This window comes from Lepidochelys olivacea, assembly GCF_965140295.1.
Source record: "Lepidochelys olivacea isolate rLepOli2 genome assembly, chromosome: 26".
Classification (NCBI taxonomy): Eukaryota; Metazoa; Chordata; order Testudines; family Cheloniidae; genus Lepidochelys; species Lepidochelys olivacea.
Genome location: NC_140436.1, coordinates 148,324 through 156,284, shown reverse-complemented (window position 1 = coordinate 156,284; position 7,961 = coordinate 148,324).

Here is a 7,961-nt window from a genome sequence, read left to right as displayed (position 1 = left end):
GAGAGAGCTGAGTGTGCTTCCCAAAATGATGAAGGAATGGAAAGGAGTTCTGTAGGTTTCTTGTCTGGCTATGTTCCTGTTGAAATAATTACTTTAATGCGGTTGGGATTTCATTGTATTGTATGGTAAATGATTTTTTAGGATGTCTAGAGCCTTGCATAGGCATTTTTTTGTTGTTCTTAATCTAAATAAATAAATACCTGCATGGGGAGCTTACAAGCTAATATAGAATATAGGGACAAACAAGGCACCAAGTAGAGGGGTGGGAAACATTAATGAGGTTACTCTGATGGCTAGGAAGTGACATGTTGGAGGAAAGGAAGGTGGGGCTTTAGAAGGACTTGGGGTGTATTTTAATTAGAATAAATGTCTAGCTGGCAAACTTTTGGCAGGCATTGGGGCTGGAAGTTCTTGAGGAGTTTGAATGAGATACGGGTCTTGGCTGTGAAGGGTGAGCCATACATCAGAGGCAATAGCAGAGTGGTAAGAAAGCTCAAAGGAGAAGGAGAACAAATGGCATTGAGGCTAGCATCGATAATGAGGCATGGGAGTGATGCAATGAGAAATAAGGTCTGTTAAGTGCTAGAGGGTACAGTAATGGAAGATTTTGAAGGTGAGATAAATGAAGTTGAATAGGATGTGATCAGTGACAGGTCAGGGAAATGCTCTTGCCAATGGTAGGTTGTCTTTTAATCAACTAAAGATGGCACCATGGGCTTCAAGGAGACTGGAGAGGAGGTACGCAAGGTAAGAGAAGGGTCAGAATGAGAGTGCTACATATAGAAGTTGAATCTTAGAGCTGTTGTGGAGGAATAAGTGGTAGTATTTGTACACAATCGAGTGAGGGAAAGGAAGGTGTCAAGGTTCCCCCTCTCTCCTCAGGCTACAGGCCTGAGTGACAGACAGTGGAGGAGGCACGGATTTTTGGAAGAAAGATGAGGAGTTCACTCTCTTGTCCTTATTAAACTGACCACGAGCCATCCAAGAGATGTAACAGGCTGATATGCTGGATTGAATGGAAGGATTTGTTAAAGTCCGAAGGGACCACTGTGATAATCTAGTCTGACTGCCTGTGTAATAAGTGATAGAACCTCCCAAAAATAATTCCTAGAGCAGATCTTTGGTTAAAAAAGTTGCCAGTGATGGAGAATCCACCATGACCCTTGGTGAATTGTTCTAAGGGTTAATTACCATCACTGTTAAAAATTTATGCCTTATTTCTAGTCTGAATTTGTCTACAGTCCAGCCATGGGATTGTGTTATACCTTTTTCTGCTAGATTGAAGAGCCCATTATCAGATCTTTGTTCCTCATGTAGGGACTTATAAACTGTGATCAAGTTGCCCCTTAATCTTCTCTTTGTTGAGCTAAATAGTTCGAGCTTCTCGATTCTATCACATAAGGCATGTTTTCTTATCATTTAATCATTTTCATGGGTCTTCTCTGAACCCTTTCCAATTTTATCAACATCCTTCAACTATGAACACAAGAATTTGACAGCTGTAGTCACACCAAACACAGAAATAAAATAACCTCTCTACTCCTACTGCAGATTCCCCTATGTATTTATCAAGGATCATACTAACTCTCTTAACCACAGTTGCCCTGGGAGCTTTTGTTTAGCTGATTATCCACCACAACCTGCAAATCCTTTTCAAGTCAGTATTTCCTAGGATAGAGTCCCCCATCTTGTAAGTATGGCCTACATTCTTTGTTCCTAGATGTATACATTTACATTTAGCTGTATTAAAACACACATTGTTTGCTAGCTCCCAGCTTACCAGATGATCCAGATCACTCTGTCACAATGACTTCTCCCCTTCATTATTTACCATGTCCCCAGTTTCTGTTTCCTCTGCAAACTTTATCAGTGATGATTTTATGTTTTCTTCCAGGTCATTGATTAAAATGTTAAATAGCATAGGCCCAAGAGTCAATCCCTGTGGAATCCCACACCTGCTTGATGATGATTCCCTTTTTACAATTACATTTTGAGACTTATCAACAAGCTTTTAGTCTATTTAATGTGTGCCATGTTAATTCTGTATCATTCTAGTTTTAATAAAATGTCGTTCAATACCAAATCAAAACCTTACAGAAATAAAAATGTATTACATCAACAGTATTGCCTGTATCAACCAAATTTGTAATCTTATCAAAAAAGATATCAAGTTAGATTGACAAGATCTATTTTCCATAAACCCATGTTGGCTGGCATTAATTATATATTACCCTCCTTTAATTCTGTATTAATCGCGTCTCATATCAGCCGCTCCATTATCTTTCCAGGCCAGGAGTGGTTGTGCGTTGTCAGCATAGAGATGGTTGCCAAAGCTGGCTTGAGGTCCTTCATTAGTATCCTTAGTGAAACTTGCATCATTGCCTCTGCCCCTGGGCTGTCTCAGGATAATCCTCCAGTGAGTAACTTGTCAAACATAGAGTTGGAAATGTATATGATGCCAAACCCTTTATCTGAGGCTTCCACCTGCTTTCTGCGATTTGCATCTCTCTGGGGTTCCGTTGTATTTCTTTCCTGTGCCAAGTAGGGGTCCTAACTCAAATAATGAACTGTTTTTTACTGAATATAACATGAGGCCAAAGTTACTGTCCTACACACACTGCTCATGTCTTGCACTGGAATTGTATAGTATGTTTTCACATCTGCTGGAGGCTGATAGACTTGCACGTGCCAAGAGAACTGAGGCCCAGCAGGCTTGGAGATGATTTTGGGGGTTGCTTTTTACAGGGAATTCACCTCACCCAAGGCCAGAATGGAAGGGATGGGCCTGTCTGAACACACTAATCTCAGAATGCCATCCATTCTCTAGGCCTCTGTCTTTGGTGGAAGAGCATGGTGGTGGATCACCAGAGTTTTTTTTCAAAGCTGTGATATATCACTAACCAACAGAAATGTTTTCTAACGTACTCACCTTGACTAAATCAGGAAAGCTGGCCTTGTGAGTAAGGCAGGGGATTGGGTCCTGGGGGAGCTGAGATCAGTCCCCAGCTCTGTCACAGACTCCCTATGTGGCCTTGAGCAAATCACTTAATATCTCTGTCTCAGTTGAAAGAAAAGGAGTACTTGTGGCACCTTAGAGACTAACCAATTTATTTGAGCATGAGCTTTCGTGAGCTACAGCTCACTTCATCGGATGCATACCGTGGAAACTGCAGCAGACTTTATATATACACAGAGAATATGAAACAATACCTCCTCCCACCCCACTGTCCTGCTGGTAATAGCTTATCTAAAGTGATCATCAGGTGGGCCATTTCCAGCACAAATCCAGGTTTTCTCACCCTCCACCCCCGCACACAAATTCACTCTCCTGCTGGTGATAGCCCATCCAAAGTGACAACTCTTTACACAATGTGCATGATAATCAAGTTGGGCTATTTCCTGCACAAATCCAGGTTTTCTCACATCCCCCCACCCCCATACACACACAAACTAAAATGAGCTATTACTCTCCTGCTGGTAATAGCTCATTCAAACTGACCACTCTCCAAGTTTAAATCCAAGTTAAACCAGAACATCTGGGGGGGGGGGGGTAGGAAAAAACAAGAGGAAACAGGCTACCTTGCATAATGACTTAGCCACTCCCAGTCTCTATTTAAGCCTAAATTAATAGTATCCAATTTGCAAATGAATTCCAATTCAGCAGTTTCTCCCTGGAGTCTGGATTTGAAGTTTTTTTGTTTTAAGATAGCGACCTTCATGTCTGTGATTGCGTGACCAGAGAGATTGAAGTGTTCTCCGACTGGTTTATGAATGTTATAATTCTTGACATCTGATTTGTGTCCATTTATTCTTTTACGTAGAGACTGTCCAGTTTGACCAATGTACATGGCAGAGGGGCATTGCTGGCACATGATGGCATATATCACATTGGTGGATGTGCAGGTGAACGAGCCTCTGATAGTGTGGCTGATGTTATTAGGCCCTGTGATGGTGTCCCCTGAATAGATATGTGGGCACAATTGGCAACGGGCTTTGTTGCAAGGATAAGTTCCTGGGTTAGTGGTTCTGTTGTGTGGTATGTGGTTGTTGGTGAGTATTTGCTTCAGGTTGCGGGGCTGTCTGTAGGCAAGGACTGGCCTGTCTCCCAAGATTTGTGAGAGTGTTGGGTCATCCTTTAGGATAGGTTGTAGATCCTTAATAATGCGTTGGAGGGGTTTTAGTTGGGGGCTGAAGGTGACGGCTAGTGGCGTTCTGTTATTTTCTTTGTTAGGCCTGTCCTGTAGTAGGTAACTTCTGGGAACTCTTCTGGCTCTATCAATCTGTTTCTTTACTTCTGCAGGTGGGTATTGTAGTTGTAAGAAAGCTTGACAGAGATCTTGTAGGTGTTTGTCTCTGTCTGAGGGGTTGGAGCAAATGCGGTTGTATCGCAGAGCTTGGCTGTAGACGATGGATCGTGTGGTGTGGTCAGGGTGAACGCTGGAGGCATGCAGGTAGGAATAGCGGTCAGTAGGTTTCCGGTATAGGGTGGTGTTTATGTGACCATTGTTTATTAGCACTGTAGTGTCCAGGAAGTGGATCTCTTGTGTGGATCTCCAGCTAGAAACTGCTGAATTGGAATTCATTTGCAAATTGGATACCATTAATTTAGGCTTAAATAGAGACTGGGAGTGACTAAGTCATTATGCAAGGTAGCCTGTTTCCTCTTGTTTTTTCCTACCCCCCCCCCCCGATGTTCTGGTTTAACTTGGATTTAAACTTGGAGAGTGGTCAGTTTGAATGAGCTATTACCAGCAGGAGAGTGAGTTTGTGTGTGTATGGGGGTGGGGGGGATGTGAGAGAACCTGGATTTGTGCAGGAAATAGCCCAACTTGATTATCATGCACATTGTGTAAAGAGTTGTCACTTTGGATGGGCTATCACCAGCAGGAGAGTGAATTTGTGTGGGGGGGGTGGAGGGTGAGAGAACCTGGATTTGTGCTGGAAATGGCCCACCTGATGATCACTTTAGATAAGCTATTACCAGCAGGACAGTGGGGTGGGAGGAGGTATTGTTTCATATTCTCTGTGTATATATAAAGTCTGCTGCAGTTTCCACGGTATGCATCCGATGAAGTGAGCTGTAGCTCACGAAAGCTCATGCTCAAATAAATTGGTTAGTCTCTAAGGTGCCACAAGTACTCCTTTTCTTTTTGCGAATACAGACTAACACGGCTGTTACTCTGAAACCTGTCTCAGTTGAGACTTCTGTAAAACAGGGATAATATTTTCTCCTACCCTTGTCTCTCATGTATTTGGGTCATAAACTCTTCTGGCAGGGACTGTCTCCATGTGAATGTACAGCATTTAGCACAATGAGACCCTGCTCTTGGGCCATCTATGCATTGCTATAATGCAAATAAATAATCGTGTAAGTTTTATCGGTGGTTTTGGTATATGGTATCAGGGTTTAGCCTATGTTGTTTCCTGTCAAGAGATGTTCCTTGAAATTATCTCAACCTCTTCAACATTTAAATGGTAGGCTGTACTAGAAACCAAAGATCCGGTCCAGGGGCAGCCTGTGCTCCATCACATCAGATGACAATTGAAGGAAATGTTAGTTTAAAAAATACTTTCTGACAAATACAACAGGCTTCTTACAAGCTACGGCTGCTGTGTCTCAAGACTCAGGTTTGGTGTCTGGGAAGGAATATTTGTCTTCCTTACTGTTAGCAGATTTTGTTACAGAGATCTATAAACTTGCACCCCAGCATTCAAGGAAAGAAAACTTCACCCCAGAGCCCTGCTAAACCTCTTGGGAACAAGATGCTTCTCTTTTTTTTTTTTTTGTAGTAAGTCTGTTAAAGTATCTCTCTTTGATTATCTCTGCTGTTTCGTTTCGATTAAATCTCTAAAGTCTTCCATATTCTCATCACTGTAGGCTGTGAACCTTGCTAAAAATGCACTGGAACCTGACCAGGACTTTGCAAACAACCCTGGTGCTCAAGCCTGCTCCGCTGCTGAGTCAGCGACCTCTGCACTGAGGCATTGTCTCTATAGTCTGTGGTTTCCGTAACCCAGTCTGAGAGAGGCTGCTGTCTTTTCACTTTGCATTTTCAAACCAGGAGGCCAAACTGCTCTGGTTAATTAAATTTAAAATGATTCCTGTTTGAACATGCCCGGGCAGCCCCAATGGGATGCAGCCAAATTCCTCCCTTTGTTTGCCCTGAAACTATTATTTTTCAAATAGTAATATTGCATGATTATCCAGAGTAAGCCTCTCTGTGAGGAGAGGAAAGTTGTGTGTATCTTAGGAATTTGGATACATAAGGATCTAAAATCAAAATCTCTGACTCAGGCACATGTGTTCAGGACAGGCTTAATGGCTGTTGGGGGCTATTATACCTTCTCAGTAGTAACTCTGACTAAACTGTTCCAGCAAATTTCATTGAGAACTACTTGACCCAGGGAAAAGTCAAACAACTCTGTTTCTGGAAAAGGAGCTGCCCTTAACAGTTCTGGCATTAAGCACAGGTACAACAAAGGCCACTCTATGCTGCATCCTATCTCTCCTCCCTATGCATCCTGCAGTCAGTGGGACTGAGAGCACATCCTGGTGAAACGTGACCAGAAACACCCAAACATTACTGTAGAGGGCTTGCCACGCCAGTGAGTACTGAGTAGCAGGAGACAATACTAGTGAGTGGCAAATGCCATACGTGTATATAGCTCTTGACAGTGATAAGAAAAGTCTGTGCCCTGAAGGGCTTATGAGCCAAGAGCTTGACCCTGCCAGCCTTGCTCATGCTGAGTACTGTTTTACTCTGAGAGCAATCCCATTGATTTCTGTGGGATTGCTTGAGGAGTGTGATACTAATCAATGTGACAGGTTTCAGAGTAGCAGCCGTGTTGGTCTGTATCCTCAAAAAGAAAAGGAGTACTTGTGGCACCTTAGAGACTAACACATTTATTTGAGCATAAGCTTTCGTGAGCTACAGTTGCCTCCGATGAAGTGAGCTGTAGCTCACGAAAGCTTATGCTCAAATAAATGTGTTGGTCTCTAAGGTGCCACAAGTCCTCCTTTTCTTTAATCGATGTGAGTAAGGGTGGCAGAACTGAGTGGTATGATAAGAAAAGCTGTAGAAAAATTATATATGTGCAAGAGGTAAGTGTGACATAATGCATTGTGGATGGTTTAGATTACAGGTTTCTTTGGTGTAATGGCTTAACTGTCAGGGGTGACATTTGGGAGTGAAAGGGGAGGGGTAAAAAGAGTGTGAATTTTTAGGAGGGTCTTCAGTGACATTCCTGAGTATATAGGGCAGGGAGGCTATTCCAGGCATCAAGGGTGATGTACAAAAGGCTTACAGGTTTTTTTTCTGCTGACAGCTCCATCCTTACCTATTTGACCTTTTTCTTGTCTAAGTGTTCAGCTGTCTGTCAGAAGGGAAGCAAATGGAAGAGTAGCTAGTGTATAAACAAGCATAGAATCATAAAAATGCAGGAGTGGAAGGAATCTTGATAGGTCATCTAGTCCAGTCCCATGCACTGAGGCAGGGTTAAGTATTATCTAGGCCATCCCTGACAGGTGTTTGTCTAACCTGTTCTTAAAAACCTCCTGTGATGGAGATTCTACAACCTCCTTAGGTAATTTCTTCCAGTGCTTAATTATCCTACAGTCAGAAAGTTTTTCCTAATGTCTAACCTAAATCTCCCTTGCTGCAACTTAAACCCATTAGTGTATGCCTTGTCCTGTGTGTGTTCATACATTTTGGACTTCAGCACTGCTATGAAGAGTTGAGCTGAGCAACCCATGTATTTTGCTTTGCTGCTCATACCAGAGCCAATCTCAAACAGTTCAAGTTACCAAAGTAAACAGGGACAAGATAGAGTTTATATTCATTCATTGTTAGCTCATAGTATAACTTGAGTTTTGTCCCTAATGCTCCAAGGTCTAGCTCAAACTGAACGGTACTTTAAACTCAAGCTATCTGGCCCATCTGGTGGGATACGATGAAGCTTGA